We start from the raw sequence: 19,122 nt of genomic DNA, 5'->3' as shown, positions 1-19,122 counted from the left end.
TACTGGTGGTTGACTGCCCCCCAGCCCAGAGTGTGCATGGAAAATTGTCTGGCAGCCTCCCTGACAGCAAGCAGTGATAGTGCCCATGAAGGGGACCTTGTTGGGCCCGCCCCTTTCACGGTTATCGCTTCTCGGCCTTTTGGCTAAGATCAAGTGTAGTATCTGTTCTTATCAGTTTAATATCTGATACGTCCCCTATCTGGGGACCATATATTAAATGGATTTTTGAGAACGGGGGCCGATTTCGAAGCTTGCTTCCGTCGCCCTATGCATTGACCCGATATGGCAGTATCTTCGGGTACAGTGCACCACCCCCTTACAGGGTTAAAAAGAAAGATTCCTACTTTCATTGCTACCTGCTTGCTGGCTAGCCAGCTAGCCAGCCCTGTGGGCCTTGCTGCTGCTGCTGCAGCCAAAAAACAAAAGGTGGTGCTGCTGCTGCTTCTGCTGCTTCTGCTTCTGCTTGTGTCTGGCCGCTGTTGGAGCGTCCAGGCACAGGACTTCTGCTGCTGCTGACTAAATGGCCTCCTTAATTGGATCATTTGAGTAGCCAGCACACCTGTGCAGGTAGGGCATGACATGATAGGCAGCTGCCTTGATAGCGGGTGGGTGCTGAATGTTCCTAATTGACAAAATAAGATTAATGCTTATGAAGAAATATAAAATCTCATCCCTTCCCCAATATCGCGCCACACCCCTACCCCTTAATTCCCTGGTTGAACTTGATGGACATATGTCTTTTTTCGACCGTACTAACTATGTAACTATGTAACATAACATGGGGGGGGTCTCCTGGCTGTTCACACAGGTGTGTCATTGCTGTACATTGACCATGCATTGCTTCTGTGGTATTGCAAAGGCAAAGACAAATGCTTCCAGCCATCCATTGCACTAATGGATTGGTCATCAGCTGGCTGTCTATGTCCCGCATCAATATAGACCAAAGTACAGAGGGTTAGGCTATGCTATTGTGCACCTACCTGATGCATCAGAAGGTGCGAGGCCCTTGCTAAATTCTGTGCACAGACTTTGAGATCTATACTTTAGACTGTATCTAAACCTGCTCCAACATGGACTGACATTCTGGCCTACTTTCAGCCGATGCGACTTGTCTGTCGCTGAACAGTCGCTTTTTATGTATTCAGCACCTATGTATAATGTTGTAAAAATGCTCTAGAAGCTAAAGTCGCAGAAATGTCACACATATTTGGCCTGCAACTTTCTGTGCGACAAATTCAGACAGGAAAAATCAGTATAAATCCTTAGAAAATTATCCCCCAGTGTCTCCATCTGCTGGCGGTATTGAATAAGCATTGCTGCACTGATGGGGTATGCATTAGACGAAAAAAAAGAAGAAAAAGAAGAATAATACGCCCAGAAAAGAGGCGAAAAGGAGAAAAACGTAAAAAAACGTGAAAAAAAAGTAAGAGGAAGAGAAGGGAAAAAAAGGTGGAAATGGGTTTAAAAGTGATTTCGGCGGAGAAATATATATATATATATATATATATATATACGCGCACACACACACATATATATAAACGTATTCTCCGTTGAGATATTGCAGCCGCTGCTGTGTCCAGGCCCAGGAGCCTTAGCACTGTGCTGTGATGTCACTCAATACCACTGACATCACTAGGTGTAAACAACATCTCTCCTTTGCTGTGTATGTGACTATGGAGCTGTTTGGTGATGTCGTCTATTATGGCCTTCATAGAAGCAACAGGAGATTGTTGCATCCATCTAGAACCCTCAGAACTACAGTGCTATGATGTCACTCACTTCCACAGGCCTTGCAGAGTGTAAACAACAACAACCCAGCTTTGTTGTGTATGTAACCATAGGGATTTGTGATGTCACCTAGAACCTTCACAGCAGCGACAGCTTTATGAGGAGCATCAGCACTGCTCTGCCTGAGCAGAACCATCACCGCCATAGGTTGTCAAATAACCCGGATTTAACCCACACAGGTAAGTCCAATGGGGTGCAGGCATGTCCTCTATGCTTACAGCTTCCCGTGGGTGTTGGTTTGATACCGTTTGGGGACAGCCAAGGAGGCATCTGCAGGCAACAAAGGTAGGTGTGTGCTTGTGTGTGTGTTTCCTATGCAGATCCTAAGCCCAGTGTCACATGCAAGTAGGAGGAGTAAGAAGGGTTCCTGGCAAATCCGGGTTATGGATTGCATTTAAAAAGGCCCCGTGGGAGTGCAATGGGCCCCTGTCTTGCTGCTTAGCAATAATGGTATGGGTTTAGGTTCTGCTGTGTGTACTGGTGGTTGACTGCCCCCCAGCCCAGAGTGTGCATGGAAAATTGTCTGGCAGCCTCCCTGACAGCAAGCAGTGATAGTGCCCATGAAGGGGACCTTGTTGGGCCCGCCCCTTTCACGGTTATCGCTTCTCGGCCTTTTGGCTAAGATCAAGTGTAGTATCTGTTCTTATCAGTTTAATATCTGATACGTCCCCTATCTGGGGACCATATATTAAATGGATTTTTGAGAACGGGGGCCGATTTCGAAGCTTGCTTCCGTCGCCCTATGCATTGACCCGATATGGCAGTATCTTCGGGTACAGTGCACCACCCCCTTACAGGGTTAAAAAGAAAGATTCCTACTTTCATTGCTACCTGCTTGCTGGCTAGCCAGCTAGCCAGCCCTGTGGGCCTTGCTGCTGCTGCTGCAGCCAAAAAACAAAAGGTGGTGCTGCTGCTGCTTCTGCTGCTTCTGCTTGTGTCTGGCCGCTGTTGGAGCGTCCAGGCACAGGACTTCTGCTGCTGCTGACTAAATGGCCTCCTTAATTGGATCATTTGAGTAGCCAGCACACCTGTGCAGGTAGGGCATGACATGATAGGCAGCTGCCTTGATAGCGGGTGGGTGCTGAATGTTCCTAATTGACAAAATAAGATTAATGCTTATGAAGAAATATAAAATCTCATCCCTTCCCCAATATCGCGCCACACCCCTACCCCTTAATTCCCTGGTTGAACTTGATGGACATATGTCTTTTTTCGACCGTACTAACTATGTAACTATGTAACATAACATGGGGGGGGTCTCCTGGCTGTTCACACAGGTGTGTCATTGCTGTACATTGACCATGCATTGCTTCTGTGGTATTGCAAAGGCAAAGACAAATGCTTCCAGCCATCCATTGCACTAATGGATTGGTCATCAGCTGGCTGTCTATGTCCCGCATCAATATAGACCAAAGTACAGAGGGTTAGGCTATGCTATTGTGCACCTACCTGATGCATCAGAAGGTGCGAGGCCCTTGCTAAATTCTGTGCACAGACTTTGAGATCTATACTTTAGACTGTATCTAAACCTGCTCCAACATGGACTGACATTCTGGCCTACTTTCAGCCGATGCGACTTGTCTGTCGCTGAACAGTCGCTTTTTATGTATTCAGCACCTATGTATAATGTTGTAAAAATGCTCTAGAAGCTAAAGTCGCAGAAATGTCACACATATTTGGCCTGCAACTTTCTGTGCGACAAATTCAGACAGGAAAAATCAGTATAAATCCTTAGAAAATTATCCCCCAGTGTCTCCATCTGCTGGCGGTATTGAATAAGCATTGCTGCACTGATGGGGTATGCATTAGACGAAAAAAAAGAAGAAAAAGAAGAATAATACGCCCAGAAAAGAGGCGAAAAGGAGAAAAACGTAAAAAAACGTGAAAAAAAAGTAAGAGGAAGAGAAGGGAAAAAAAGGTGGAAATGGGTTTAAAAGTGATTTCGGCGGAGAAATATATATATATATATATATATATATATATATATATATATATACGCGCACACACACACATATATATAAACGTATTCTCCGTTGAGATATTGCAGCCGCTGCTGTGTCCAGGCCCAGGAGCCTTAGCACTGTGCTGTGATGTCACTCAATACCACTGACATCACTAGGTGTAAACAACATCTCTCCTTTGCTGTGTATGTGACTATGGAGCTGTTTGGTGATGTCGTCTATTATGGCCTTCATAGAAGCAACAGGAGATTGTTGCATCCATCTAGAACCCTCAGAACTACAGTGCTATGATGTCACTCACTTCCACAGGCCTTGCAGAGTGTAAACAACAACAACCCAGCTTTGTTGTGTATGTAACCATAGGGATTTGTGATGTCACCTAGAACCTTCACAGCAGCGACAGCTTTATGAGGAGCATCAGCACTGCTCTGCCTGAGCAGAACCATCACCGCCATAGGTTGTCAAATAACCCGGATTTAACCCACACAGGTAAGTCCAATGGGGTGCAGGCATGTCCTCTATGCTTACAGCTTCCCGTGGGTGTTGGTTTGATACCGTTTGGGGACAGCCAAGGAGGCATCTGCAGGCAACAAAGGTAGGTGTGTGCTTGTGTGTGTGTTTCCTATGCAGATCCTAAGCCCAGTGTCACATGCAAGTAGGAGGAGTAAGAAGGGTTCCTGGCAAATCCGGGTTATGGATTGCATTTAAAAAGGCCCCGTGGGAGTGCAATGGGCCCCTGTCTTGCTGCTTAGCAATAATGGTATGGGTTTAGGTTCTGCTGTGTGTACTGGTGGTTGACTGCCCCCCAGCCCAGAGTGTGCATGGAAAATTGTCTGGCAGCCTCCCTGACAGCAAGCAGTGATAGTGCCCATGAAGGGGACCTTGTTGGGCCCGCCCCTTTCACGGTTATCGCTTCTCGGCCTTTTGGCTAAGATCAAGTGTAGTATCTGTTCTTATCAGTTTAATATCTGATACGTCCCCTATCTGGGGACCATATATTAAATGGATTTTTGAGAACGGGGGCCGATTTCGAAGCTTGCTTCCGTCGCCCTATGCATTGACCCGATATGGCAGTATCTTCGGGTACAGTGCACCACCCCCTTACAGGGTTAAAAAGAAAGATTCCTACTTTCATTGCTACCTGCTTGCTGGCTAGCCAGCTAGCCAGCCCTGTGGGCCTTGCTGCTGCTGCTGCAGCCAAAAAACAAAAGGTGGTGCTGCTGCTGCTTCTGCTGCTTCTGCTTCTGCTTGTGTCTGGCCGCTGTTGGAGCGTCCAGGCACAGGACTTCTGCTGCTGCTGACTAAATGGCCTCCTTAATTGGATCATTTGAGTAGCCAGCACACCTGTGCAGGTAGGGCATGACATGATAGGCAGCTGCCTTGATAGCGGGTGGGTGCTGAATGTTCCTAATTGACAAAATAAGATTAATGCTTATGAAGAAATATAAAATCTCATCCCTTCCCCAATATCGCGCCACACCCCTACCCCTTAATTCCCTGGTTGAACTTGATGGACATATGTCTTTTTTCGACCGTACTAACTATGTAACTATGTAACATAACATGGGGGGGGTCTCCTGGCTGTTCACACAGGTGTGTCATTGCTGTACATTGACCATGCATTGCTTCTGTGGTATTGCAAAGGCAAAGACAAATGCTTCCAGCCATCCATTGCACTAATGGATTGGTCATCAGCTGGCTGTCTATGTCCCGCATCAATATAGACCAAAGTACAGAGGGTTAGGCTATGCTATTGTGCACCTACCTGATGCATCAGAAGGTGCGAGGCCCTTGCTAAATTCTGTGCACAGACTTTGAGATCTATACTTTAGACTGTATCTAAACCTGCTCCAACATGGACTGACATTCTGGCCTACTTTCAGCCGATGCGACTTGTCTGTCGCTGAACAGTCGCTTTTTATGTATTCAGCACCTATGTATAATGTTGTAAAAATGCTCTAGAAGCTAAAGTCGCAGAAATGTCACACATATTTGGCCTGCAACTTTCTGTGCGACAAATTCAGACAGGAAAAATCAGTATAAATCCTTAGAAAATTATCCCCCAGTGTCTCCATCTGCTGGCGGTATTGAATAAGCATTGCTGCACTGATGGGGTATGCATTAGACGAAAAAAAAGAAGAAAAAGAAGAATAATACGCCCAGAAAAGAGGCGAAAAGGAGAAAAACGTAAAAAAACGTGAAAAAAAAGTAAGAGGAAGAGAAGGGAAAAAAAGGTGGAAATGGGTTTAAAAGTGATTTCGGCGGAGAAATATATATATATATATATATATATATATATATATATATATATACGCGCACACACACACATATATATAAACGTATTCTCCGTTGAGATATTGCAGCCGCTGCTGTGTCCAGGCCCAGGAGCCTTAGCACTGTGCTGTGATGTCACTCAATACCACTGACATCACTAGGTGTAAACAACATCTCTCCTTTGCTGTGTATGTGACTATGGAGCTGTTTGGTGATGTCGTCTATTATGGCCTTCATAGAAGCAACAGGAGATTGTTGCATCCATCTAGAACCCTCAGAACTACAGTGCTATGATGTCACTCACTTCCACAGGCCTTGCAGAGTGTAAACAACAACAACCCAGCTTTGTTGTGTATGTAACCATAGGGATTTGTGATGTCACCTAGAACCTTCACAGCAGCGACAGCTTTATGAGGAGCATCAGCACTGCTCTGCCTGAGCAGAACCATCACCGCCATAGGTTGTCAAATAACCCGGATTTAACCCACACAGGTAAGTCCAATGGGGTGCAGGCATGTCCTCTATGCTTACAGCTTCCCGTGGGTGTTGGTTTGATACCGTTTGGGGACAGCCAAGGAGGCATCTGCAGGCAACAAAGGTAGGTGTGTGCTTGTGTGTGTGTTTCCTATGCAGATCCTAAGCCCAGTGTCACATGCAAGTAGGAGGAGTAAGAAGGGTTCCTGGCAAATCCGGGTTATGGATTGCATTTAAAAAGGCCCCGTGGGAGTGCAATGGGCCCCTGTCTTGCTGCTTAGCAATAATGGTATGGGTTTAGGTTCTGCTGTGTGTACTGGTGGTTGACTGCCCCCCAGCCCAGAGTGTGCATGGAAAATTGTCTGGCAGCCTCCCTGACAGCAAGCAGTGATAGTGCCCATGAAGGGGACCTTGTTGGGCCCGCCCCTTTCACGGTTATCGCTTCTCGGCCTTTTGGCTAAGATCAAGTGTAGTATCTGTTCTTATCAGTTTAATATCTGATACGTCCCCTATCTGGGGACCATATATTAAATGGATTTTTGAGAACGGGGGCCGATTTCGAAGCTTGCTTCCGTCGCCCTATGCATTGACCCGATATGGCAGTATCTTCGGGTACAGTGCACCACCCCCTTACAGGGTTAAAAAGAAAGATTCCTACTTTCATTGCTACCTGCTTGCTGGCTAGCCAGCTAGCCAGCCCTGTGGGCCTTGCTGCTGCTGCTGCAGCCAAAAAACAAAAGGTGGTGCTGCTGCTGCTTCTGCTTCTGCTTGTGTCTGGCCGCTGTTGGAGCGTCCAGGCACAGGACTTCTGCTGCTGCTGACTAAATGGCCTCCTTAATTGGATCATTTGAGTAGCCAGCACACCTGTGCAGGTAGGGCATGACATGATAGGCAGCTGCCTTGATAGCGGGTGGGTGCTGAATGTTCCTAATTGACAAAATAAGATTAATGCTTATGAAGAAATATAAAATCTCATCCCTTCCCCAATATCGCGCCACACCCCTACCCCTTAATTCCCTGGTTGAACTTGATGGACATATGTCTTTTTTCGACCGTACTAACTATGTAACTATGTAACATAACATGGGGGGGGTCTCCTGGCTGTTCACACAGGTGTGTCATTGCTGTACATTGACCATGCATTGCTTCTGTGGTATTGCAAAGGCAAAGACAAATGCTTCCAGCCATCCATTGCACTAATGGATTGGTCATCAGCTGGCTGTCTATGTCCCGCATCAATATAGACCAAAGTACAGAGGGTTAGGCTATGCTATTGTGCACCTACCTGATGCATCAGAAGGTGCGAGGCCCTTGCTAAATTCTGTGCACAGACTTTGAGATCTATACTTTAGACTGTATCTAAACCTGCTCCAACATGGACTGACATTCTGGCCTACTTTCAGCCGATGCGACTTGTCTGTCGCTGAACAGTCGCTTTTTATGTATTCAGCACCTATGTATAATGTTGTAAAAATGCTCTAGAAGCTAAAGTCGCAGAAATGTCACACATATTTGGCCTGCAACTTTCTGTGCGACAAATTCAGACAGGAAAAATCAGTATAAATCCTTAGAAAATTATCCCCCAGTGTCTCCATCTGCTGGCGGTATTGAATAAGCATTGCTGCACTGATGGGGTATGCATTAGACGAAAAAAAAGAAGAAAAAGAAGAATAATACGCCCAGAAAAGAGGCGAAAAGGAGAAAAACGTAAAAAAACGTGAAAAAAAAGTAAGAGGAAGAGAAGGGAAAAAAAGGTGGAAATGGGTTTAAAAGTGATTTCGGCGGAGAAATATATATATATATATATATATATACGCGCACACACACACATATATATAAACGTATTCTCCGTTGAGATATTGCAGCCGCTGCTGTGTCCAGGCCCAGGAGCCTTAGCACTGTGCTGTGATGTCACTCAATACCACTGACATCACTAGGTGTAAACAACATCTCTCCTTTGCTGTGTATGTGACTATGGAGCTGTTTGGTGATGTCGTCTATTATGGCCTTCATAGAAGCAACAGGAGATTGTTGCATCCATCTAGAACCCTCAGAACTACAGTGCTATGATGTCACTCACTTCCACAGGCCTTGCAGAGTGTAAACAACAACAACCCAGCTTTGTTGTGTATGTAACCATAGGGATTTGTGATGTCACCTAGAACCTTCACAGCAGCGACAGCTTTATGAGGAGCATCAGCACTGCTCTGCCTGAGCAGAACCATCACCGCCATAGGTTGTCAAATAACCCGGATTTAACCCACACAGGTAAGTCCAATGGGGTGCAGGCATGTCCTCTATGCTTACAGCTTCCCGTGGGTGTTGGTTTGATACCGTTTGGGGACAGCCAAGGAGGCATCTGCAGGCAACAAAGGTAGGTGTGTGCTTGTGTGTGTGTTTCCTATGCAGATCCTAAGCCCAGTGTCACATGCAAGTAGGAGGAGTAAGAAGGGTTCCTGGCAAATCCGGGTTATGGATTGCATTTAAAAAGGCCCCGTGGGAGTGCAATGGGCCCCTGTCTTGCTGCTTAGCAATAATGGTATGGGTTTAGGTTCTGCTGTGTGTACTGGTGGTTGACTGCCCCCCAGCCCAGAGTGTGCATGGAAAATTGTCTGGCAGCCTCCCTGACAGCAAGCAGTGATAGTGCCCATGAAGGGGACCTTGTTGGGCCCGCCCCTTTCACGGTTATCGCTTCTCGGCCTTTTGCCTAAGATCAAGTGTAGTATCTGTTCTTATCAGTTTAATATCTGATACGTCCCCTATCTGGGGACCATATATTAAATGGATTTTTGAGAACGGGGGCCGATTTCGAAGCTTGCTTCCGTCGCCCTATGCATTGACCCGATATGGCAGTATCTTCGGGTACAGTGCACCACCCCCTTACAGGGTTAAAAAGAAAGATTCCTACTTTCATTGCTACCTGCTTGCTGGCTAGCCAGCTAGCCAGCCCTGTGGGCCTTGCTGCTGCTGCTGCAGCCAAAAAACAAAAGGTGGTGCTGCTGCTGCTTCTGCTGCTTCTGCTTCTGCTTGTGTCTGGCCGCTGTTGGAGCGTCCAGGCACAGGACTTCTGCTGCTGCTGACTAAATGGCCTCCTTAATTGGATCATTTGAGTAGCCAGCACACCTGTGCAGGTAGGGCATGACATGATAGGCAGCTGCCTTGATAGCGGGTGGGTGCTGAATGTTCCTAATTGACAAAATAAGATTAATGCTTATGAAGAAATATAAAATCTCATCCCTTCCCCAATATCGCGCCACACCCCTACCCCTTAATTCCCTGGTTGAACTTGATGGACATATGTCTTTTTTCGACCGTACTAACTATGTAACTATGTAACATAACATGGGGGGGGTCTCCTGGCTGTTCACACAGGTGTGTCATTGCTGTACATTGACCATGCATTGCTTCTGTGGTATTGCAAAGGCAAAGACAAATGCTTCCAGCCATCCATTGCACTAATGGATTGGTCATCAGCTGGCTGTCTATGTCCCGCATCAATATAGACCAAAGTACAGAGGGTTAGGCTATGCTATTGTGCACCTACCTGATGCATCAGAAGGTGCGAGGCCCTTGCTAAATTCTGTGCACAGACTTTGAGATCTATACTTTAGACTGTATCTAAACCTGCTCCAACATGGACTGACATTCTGGCCTACTTTCAGCCGATGCGACTTGTCTGTCGCTGAACAGTCGCTTTTTATGTATTCAGCACCTATGTATAATGTTGTAAAAATGCTCTAGAAGCTAAAGTCGCAGAAATGTCACACATATTTGGCCTGCAACTTTCTGTGCGACAAATTCAGACAGGAAAAATCAGTATAAATCCTTAGAAAATTATCCCCCAGTGTCTCCATCTGCTGGCGGTATTGAATAAGCATTGCTGCACTGATGGGGTATGCATTAGACGAAAAAAAAGAAGAAAAAGAAGAATAATACGCCCAGAAAAGAGGCGAAAAGGAGAAAAACGTAAAAAAACGTGAAAAAAAAGTAAGAGGAAGAGAAGGGAAAAAAAGGTGGAAATGGGTTTAAAAGTGATTTCGGCGGAGAAATATATATATATATATATATATATATATATATATATATATATATATACGCGCACACACACACATATATATAAACGTATTCTCCGTTGAGATATTGCAGCCGCTGCTGTGTCCAGGCCCAGGAGCCTTAGCACTGTGCTGTGATGTCACTCAATACCACTGACATCACTAGGTGTAAACAACATCTCTCCTTTGCTGTGTATGTGACTATGGAGCTGTTTGGTGATGTCGTCTATTATGGCCTTCATAGAAGCAACAGGAGATTGTTGCATCCATCTAGAACCCTCAGAACTACAGTGCTATGATGTCACTCACTTCCACAGGCCTTGCAGAGTGTAAACAACAACAACCCAGCTTTGTTGTGTATGTAACCATAGGGATTTGTGATGTCACCTAGAACCTTCACAGCAGCGACAGCTTTATGAGGAGCATCAGCACTGCTCTGCCTGAGCAGAACCATCACCGCCATAGGTTGTCAAATAACCCGGATTTAACCCACACAGGTAAGTCCAATGGGGTGCAGGCATGTCCTCTATGCTTACAGCTTCCCGTGGGTGTTGGTTTGATACCGTTTGGGGACAGCCAAGGAGGCATCTGCAGGCAACAAAGGTAGGTGTGTGCTTGTGTGTGTGTTTCCTATGCAGATCCTAAGCCCAGTGTCACATGCAAGTAGGAGGAGTAAGAAGGGTTCCTGGCAAATCCGGGTTATGGATTGCATTTAAAAAGGCCCCGTGGGAGTGCAATGGGCCCCTGTCTTGCTGCTTAGCAATAATGGTATGGGTTTAGGTTCTGCTGTGTGTACTGGTGGTTGACTGCCCCCCAGCCCAGAGTGTGCATGGAAAATTGTCTGGCAGCCTCCCTGACAGCAAGCAGTGATAGTGCCCATGAAGGGGACCTTGTTGGGCCCGCCCCTTTCACGGTTATCGCTTCTCGGCCTTTTGGCTAAGATCAAGTGTAGTATCTGTTCTTATCAGTTTAATATCTGATACGTCCCCTATCTGGGGACCATATATTAAATGGATTTTTGAGAACGGGGGCCGATTTCGAAGCTTGCTTCCGTCGCCCTATGCATTGACCCGATATGGCAGTATCTTCGGGTACAGTGCACCACCCCCTTACAGGGTTAAAAAGAAAGATTCCTACTTTCATTGCTACCTGCTTGCTGGCTAGCCAGCTAGCCAGCCCTGTGGGCCTTGCTGCTGCTGCTGCAGCCAAAAAACAAAAGGTGGTGCTGCTGCTGCTTCTGCTGCTTCTGCTTCTGCTTGTGTCTGGCCGCTGTTGGAGCGTCCAGGCACAGGACTTCTGCTGCTGCTGACTAAATGGCCTCCTTAATTGGATCATTTGAGTAGCCAGCACACCTGTGCAGGTAGGGCATGACATGATAGGCAGCTGCCTTGATAGCGGGTGGGTGCTGAATGTTCCTAATTGACAAAATAAGATTAATGCTTATGAAGAAATATAAAATCTCATCCCTTCCCCAATATCGCGCCACACCCCTACCCCTTAATTCCCTGGTTGAACTTGATGGACATATGTCTTTTTTCGACCGTACTAACTATGTAACTATGTAACATAACATGGGGGGGGTCTCCTGGCTGTTCACACAGGTGTGTCATTGCTGTACATTGACCATGCATTGCTTCTGTGGTATTGCAAAGGCAAAGACAAATGCTTCCAGCCATCCATTGCACTAATGGATTGGTCATCAGCTGGCTGTCTATGTCCCGCATCAATATAGACCAAAGTACAGAGGGTTAGGCTATGCTATTGTGCACCTACCTGATGCATCAGAAGGTGCGAGGCCCTTGCTAAATTCTGTGCACAGACTTTGAGATCTATACTTTAGACTGTATCTAAACCTGCTCCAACATGGACTGACATTCTGGCCTACTTTCAGCCGATGCGACTTGTCTGTCGCTGAACAGTCGCTTTTTATGTATTCAGCACCTATGTATAATGTTGTAAAAATGCTCTAGAAGCTAAAGTCGCAGAAATGTCACACATATTTGGCCTGCAACTTTCTGTGCGACAAATTCAGACAGGAAAAATCAGTATAAATCCTTAGAAAATTATCCCCCAGTGTCTCCATCTGCTGGCGGTATTGAATAAGCATTGCTGCACTGATGGGGTATGCATTAGACGAAAAAAAAGAAGAAAAAGAAGAATAATACGCCCAGAAAAGAGGCGAAAAGGAGAAAAACGTAAAAAAACGTGAAAAAAAAGTAAGAGGAAGAGAAGGGAAAAAAAGGTGAAAATGGGTTTAAAAGTGATTTCGGCGGAGAAATATATATATATATATATATATATATATATATATATATATATATATATACGCGCACACACACACATATATATAAACGTATTCTCCGTTGAGATATTGCAGCCGCTGCTGTGTCCAGGCCCAGGAGCCTTAGCACTGTGCTGTGATGTCACTCAATACCACTGACATCACTAGGTGTAAACAACATCTCTCCTTTGCTGTGTATGTGACTATGGAGCTGTTTGGTGATGTCGTCTATTATGGCCTTCATAGAAGCAACAGGAGATTGTTGCATCCATCTAGAACCCTCAGAACTACAGTGCTATGATGTCACTCACTTCCACAGGCCTTGCAGAGTGTAAACAACAACAACCCAGCTTTGTTGTGTATGTAACCATAGGGATTTGTGATGTCACCTAGAACCTTCACAGCAGCGACAGCTTTATGAGGAGCATCAGCACTGCTCTGCCTGAGCAGAACCATCACCGCCATAGGTTGTCAAATAACCCGGATTTAACCCACACAGGTAAGTCCAATGGGGTGCAGGCATGTCCTCTATGCTTACAGCTTCCCGTGGGTGTTGGTTTGATACCGTTTGGGGACAGCCAAGGAGGCATCTGCAGGCAACAAAGGTAGGTGTGTGCTTGTGTGTGTGTTTCCTATGCAGATCCTAAGCCCAGTGTCACATGCAAGTAGGAGGAGTAAGAAGGGTTCCTGGCAAATCCGGGTTATGGATTGCATTTAAAAAGGCCCCGTGGGAGTGCAATGGGCCCCTGTCTTGCTGCTTAGCAATAATGGTATGGGTTTAGGTTCTGCTGTGTGTACTGGTGGTTGACTGCCCCCCAGCCCAGAGTGTGCATGGAAAATTGTCTGGCAGCCTCCCTGACAGCAAGCAGTGATAGTGCCCATGAAGGGGACCTTGTTGGGCCCGCCCCTTTCACGGTTATCGCTTCTCGGCCTTTTGGCTAAGATCAAGTGTAGTATCTGTTCTTATCAGTTTAATATCTGATACGTCCCCTATCTGGGGACCATATATTAAATGGATTTTTGAGAACGGGGGCCGATTTCGAAGCTTGCTTCCGTCGCCCTATGCATTGACCCGATATGGCAGTATCTTCGGGTACAGTGCACCACCCCCTTACAGGGTTAAAAAGAAAGATTCCTACTTTCATTGCTACCTGCTTGCTGGCTAGCCAGCTAGCCAGCCCTGTGGGCCTTGCTGCTGCTGCTGCAGCCAAAAAACAAAAGGTGGTGCTGCTGCTGCTTCTGCTGCTTCTGCTTCTGCTTGTGTCTGGCCGCTGTTGGAGCGTCCAGGCACAGGACTTCTGCTGCTGCTGACTAAATGGCCTCCTTAATTGGATCATTTGAGTAGCCAGCACACCTGTGCAGGTAGGGCATGACATGATAGGCAGCTGCCTTGATAGCGGGTGGGTGCTGAATGTTCCTAATTGACAAAATAAGATTAATGCTTATGAAGAAATATAAAATCTCATCCCTTCCCCAATATCGCGCCACACCCCTACCCCTTAATTCCCTGGTTGAACTTGATGGACATATGTCTTTTTTCGACCGTACTAACTATGTAACTATGTAACATAACATGGGGGGGGTCTCCTGGCTGTTCACACAGGTGTGTCATTGCTGTACATTGACCATGCATTGCTTCTGTGGTATTGCAAAGGCAAAGACAAATGCTTCCAGCCATCCATTGCACTAATGGATTGGTCATCAGCTGGCTGTCTATGTCCCGCATCAATATAGACCAAAGTACAGAGGGTTAGGCTATGCTATTGTGCACCTACCTGATGCATCAGAAGGTGCGAGGCCCTTGCTAAATTCTGTGCACAGACTTTGAGATCTATACTTTAGACTGTATCTAAACCTGCTCCAACATGGACTGACATTCTGGCCTACTTTCAGCCGATGCGACTTGTCTGTCGCTGAACAGTCGCTTTTTATGTATTCAGCACCTATGTATAATGTTGTAAAAATGCTCTAGAAGCTAAAGTCGCAGAAATGTCACACATATTTGGCCTGCAACTTTCTGTGCGACAAATTCAGACAGGAAAAATCAGTATAAATCCTTAGAAAATTATCCCCCAGTGTCTCCATCTGCTGGCGGTATTGAATAAGCATTGCTGCACTGATGGGGTATGCATTAGACGAAAAAAAAGAAGAAAAAGAAGAATAATACGCCCAGAAAAGAGGCGAAAAGGAGAAAAACGTAAAAAAACGTGAAAAAAAAGTAAGAGGAAGAGAAGGGAAAAAAAGGTGGAAATGGGTTTAAAAGTGATTTCGGCGGAGAAATATATATATATATATATATATATATATATATATATATATATATACGCGCACACACACACATATATATAAACGTATTCTCCGTTGAGATATTGCAGCCGCTGCTGTGTCCAGGCCCAGGAGCCTTAGCACTGTGCTGTGATGTCACTCAATACCACTGACATCACTAGGTGTAAACAACATCTCTCCTTTGCTGTGTATGTGACTATGGAGCTGTTTGGTGATGTCGTCTATTATGGCCTTCATAGAAGCAACAGGAGATTGTTGCATCCATCTAGAACCCTCAGAACTACAGTGCTATGATGTCACTCACTTCCACAGGCCTTGCAGAGTGTAAACAACAACAACCCAGCTTTGTTGTGTATGTAACCATAGGGATTTGTGATGTCACCTAGAACCTTCACAGCAGCGACAGCTTTATGAGGAGCATCAGCACTGCTCTGCCTGAGCAGAACCATCACCGCCATAGGTTGTCAAATAACCCGGATTTAACCCACACAGGTAAGTCCAATGGGGTGCAGGCATGTCCTCTATGCTTACAGCTTCCCGTGGGTGTTGGTTTGATACCGTTTGGGGACAGCCAAGGAGGCATCTGCAGGCAACAAAGGTAGGTGTGTGCTTGTGTGTGTGTTTCCTATGCAGATCCTAAGCCCAGTGTCACATGCAAGTAGGAGGAGTAAGAAGGGTTCCTGGCAAATCCGGGTTATGGATTGCATTTAAAAAGGCCCCGTGGGAGTGCAATGGGCCCCTGTCTTGCTGCTTAGCAATAATGGTATGGGTTTAGGTTCTGCTGTGTGTACTGGTGGTTGACTGCCCCCCAGCCCAGAGTGTGCATGGAAAATTGTCTGGCAGCCTCCCTGACAGCAAGCAGTGATAGTGCCCATGAAGGGGACCTTGTTGGGCCCGCCCCTTTCACGGTTATCGCTTCTCGGCCTTTTGGCTAAGATCAAGTGTAGTATCTGTTCTTATCAGTTTAATATCTGATACGTCCCCTATCTGGGGACCATATATTAAATGGATTTTTGAGAACGGGGGCCGATTTCGAAGCTTGCTTCCGTCGCCCTATGCATTGACCCGATATGGCAGTATCTTCGGGTACAGTGCACCACCCCCTTACAGGGTTAAAAAGAAAGATTCCTACTTTCATTGCTACCTGCTTGCTGGCTAGCCAGCTAGCCAGCCCTGTGGGCCTTGCTGCTGCTGCTGCAGCCAAAAAACAAAAGGTGGTGCTGCTGCTGCTTCTGCTGCTTCTGCTTCTGCTTGTGTCTGGCCGCTGTTGGAGCGTCCAGGCACAGGACTTCTGCTGCTGCTGACTAAATGGCCTCCTTAATTGGATCATTTGAGTAGCCAGCACACCTGTGCAGGTAGGGCATGACATGATAGGCAGCTGCCTTGATAGCGGGTGGGTGCTGAATGTTCCTAATTGACAAAATAAGATTAATGCTTATGAAGAAATATAAAATCTCATCCCTTCCCCAATATCGCGCCACACCCCTACCCCTTAATTCCCTGGTTGAACTTGATGGACATATGTCTTTTTTCGACCGTACTAACTATGTAACTATGTAACATAACATGGGGGGGGTCTCCTGGCTGTTCACACAGGTGTGTCATTGCTGTACATTGACCATGCATTGCTTCTGTGGTATTGCAAAGGCAAAGACAAATGCTTCCAGCCATCCATTGCACTAATGGATTGGTCATCAGCTGGCTGTCTATGTCCCGCATCAATATAGACCAAAGTACAGAGGGTTAGGCTATGCTATTGTGCACCTACCTGATGCATCAGAAGGTGCGAGGCCCTTGCTAAATTCTGTGCACAGACTTTGAGATCTATACTTTAGACTGTATCTAAACCTGCTCCAACATGGACTGACATTCTGGCCTACTTTCAGCCGATGCGACTTGTCTGTCGCTGAACAGTCGCTTTTTATGTATTCAGCACCTATGTATAATGTTGTAAAAATGCTCTAGAAGCTAAAGTCGCAGAAATGTCACACATATTTGGCCTGCAACTTTCTGTGCGACAAATTCAGACAGGAAAAATCAGTATAAATCCTTAGAAAATTATCCCCCAGTGTCTCCATCTGCTGGCGGTATTGAATAAGCATTGCTGCACTGATGGGGTATGCATTAGACGAAAAAAAAGAAGAAAAAGAAGAATAATACGCCCAGAAAAGAGGCGAAAAGGAGAAAAACGTAAAAAAACGTGAAAAAAAAGTAAGAGGAAGAGAAGGGAAAAAAAGGTGGAAATGGGTTTAAAAGTGATTTCGGCGGAGAAATATATATATATATATATATATATATATATATATATATATATACGCGCACACACACACATATATATAAACGTATTCTCCGTTGAGATATTGCAGCCGCTGCTGTGTCCAGGCCCAGGAGCCTTAGCACTGTGCTGTGATGTCACTCAATACCACTGACATCACTAGGTGTAAACAACATCTCTCCTTTGCTGTGTATGTGACTATGGAGCTGTTTGGTGATGTCGTCTATTATGGCCTTCATAGAAGCAACAGGAGATTGTTGCATCCATCTAGAACCCTCAGAACTACAGTGCTATGATGTCACTCACTTCCACAGGCCTTGCAGAGTGTAAACAACAACAACCCAGCTTTGTTGTGTATGTAACCATAGGGATTTGTGATGTCACCTAGAACCTTCACAGCAGCGACAGCTTTATGAGGAGCATCAGCACTGCTCTGCCTGAGCAGAACCATCACCGCCATAGGTTGTCAAATAACCCGGATTTAACCCACACAGGTAAGTCCAATGGGGTGCAGGCATGTCCTCTATGCTTACAGCTTCCCGTGGGTGTTGGTTTGATACCGTTTGGGGACAGCCAAGGAGGCATCTGCAGGCAACAAAGGTAGGTGTGTGCTTGTGTGTGTGTTTCCTATGCAGATCCTAAGCCCAGTGTCACATGCAAGTAGGAGGAGTAAGAAGGGTTCCTGGCAAATCCGGGTTATGGATTGCATTTAAAAAGGCCCCGTGGGAGTGCAATGGGCCCCTGTCTTGCTGCTTAGCAATAATGGTATGGGTTTAGGTTCTGCTGTGTGTACTGGTGGTTGACTGCCCCCCAGCCCAGAGTGTGCATGGAAAATTGTCTGGCAGCCTCCCTGACAGCAAGCAGTGATAGTGCCCATGAAGGGGACCTTGTTGGGCCCGCCCCTTTCACGGTTATCGCTTCTCGGCCTTTTGGCTAAGATCAAGTGTAGTATCTGTTCTTATCAGTTTAATATCTGATACGTCCCCTATCTGGGGACCATATATTAAATGGATTTTTGAGAACGGGGGCCGATTTCGAAGCTTGCTTCCGTCGCCCTATGCATTGACCCGATATGGCAGTATCTTCGGGTACAGTGCACCACCCCCTTACAGGGTTAAAAAGAAAGATTCCTACTCTCATTGCTACCTGCTTGCTGGCTAGCCAGCTAGCCAGCCCTGTGGGCCTTGCTGCTGCTGCTGCAGCCAAAAAACAAAAGGTGGTGCTGCTGCTGCTGCTTCTGCTGCTTCTGCTTCTGCTTGTGTCTGGCCGCTGTTGGAGCGTCCAGGCACAGGACTTCTGCTGCTGCTGACTAAATGGCCTCCTTAATTGGATCATTTGAGTAGCCAGCACACCTGTGCAGGTAGGGCATGACATGATAGGCAGCTGCCTTGATAGCGGGTGGGTGCTGAATGTTCCTAATTGACAAAATAAGATTAATGCTTATGAAGAAATATAAAATCTCATCCCTTCCCCAATATCGCGCCACACCCCTACCCCTTAATTCCCTGGTTGAACTTGATGGACATATGTCTTTTTTCGACCGTACTAACTATGTAACTATGTAACATAACATGGGGGGGGTCTCCTGGCTGTTCACACAGGTGTGTCATTGCTGTACATTGACCATGCATTGCTTCTGTGGTATTGCAAAGGCAAAGACAAATGCTTCCAGCCATCCATTGCACTAATGGATTGGTCATCAGCTGGCTGTCTATGTCCCGCATCAATATA

The 19,122-nt window shown here is 46.1% G+C and overlaps 9 non-coding genes across 9 annotated transcripts; all 9 read left to right on the top strand.

Moving 5' to 3' along the window:
- The first annotated feature begins 123 nt into the window (after window positions 1-123).
- LOC130331111 (U2 spliceosomal RNA) lies at window positions 124-314 on the top strand. Its single transcript, XR_008874076.1, has one exon. It is a non-coding gene; the product is annotated as a U2 spliceosomal RNA (small nuclear RNA).
- A 2,072-nt stretch (window positions 315-2,386) lies between these two features.
- LOC130331110 (U2 spliceosomal RNA) lies at window positions 2,387-2,577 on the top strand. The gene has a single exon (XR_008874075.1). It is a non-coding gene; the product is annotated as a U2 spliceosomal RNA (small nuclear RNA).
- A 2,080-nt stretch (window positions 2,578-4,657) lies between these two features.
- Window positions 4,658-4,848, top strand: LOC130331109 (U2 spliceosomal RNA). The gene has a single exon (XR_008874074.1). It is a non-coding gene; the product is annotated as a U2 spliceosomal RNA (small nuclear RNA).
- A 2,086-nt stretch (window positions 4,849-6,934) lies between these two features.
- On the top strand, window positions 6,935-7,125 carry LOC130331108 (U2 spliceosomal RNA). The gene has a single exon (XR_008874073.1). It is a non-coding gene; the product is annotated as a U2 spliceosomal RNA (small nuclear RNA).
- A 2,059-nt stretch (window positions 7,126-9,184) lies between these two features.
- LOC130331122 (U2 spliceosomal RNA) lies at window positions 9,185-9,375 on the top strand. The gene has a single exon (XR_008874087.1). It is a non-coding gene; the product is annotated as a U2 spliceosomal RNA (small nuclear RNA).
- A 2,090-nt stretch (window positions 9,376-11,465) lies between these two features.
- Window positions 11,466-11,656, top strand: LOC130331107 (U2 spliceosomal RNA). The gene has a single exon (XR_008874072.1). It is a non-coding gene; the product is annotated as a U2 spliceosomal RNA (small nuclear RNA).
- Window positions 11,657-13,748: 2,092 nt separating this feature from the next.
- LOC130331105 (U2 spliceosomal RNA) lies at window positions 13,749-13,939 on the top strand. The gene has a single exon (XR_008874071.1). It is a non-coding gene; the product is annotated as a U2 spliceosomal RNA (small nuclear RNA).
- Window positions 13,940-16,027: 2,088 nt separating this feature from the next.
- Window positions 16,028-16,218, top strand: LOC130331104 (U2 spliceosomal RNA). Its single transcript, XR_008874070.1, has one exon. It is a non-coding gene; the product is annotated as a U2 spliceosomal RNA (small nuclear RNA).
- Window positions 16,219-18,304: 2,086 nt separating this feature from the next.
- Window positions 18,305-18,495, top strand: LOC130331102 (U2 spliceosomal RNA). Its single transcript, XR_008874068.1, has one exon. It is a non-coding gene; the product is annotated as a U2 spliceosomal RNA (small nuclear RNA).
- Window positions 18,496-19,122: the final 627 nt, after the last annotated feature.

Source organism: Hyla sarda, unplaced genomic scaffold (genome assembly GCF_029499605.1).
Source record: "Hyla sarda isolate aHylSar1 unplaced genomic scaffold, aHylSar1.hap1 scaffold_346, whole genome shotgun sequence".
NCBI classification, from domain to species: domain Eukaryota; kingdom Metazoa; phylum Chordata; class Amphibia; order Anura; family Hylidae; genus Hyla; species Hyla sarda.
Note: the sequence above shows the minus strand (reverse complement) of the source record. Positions and strands in the feature narration are given on the sequence as shown.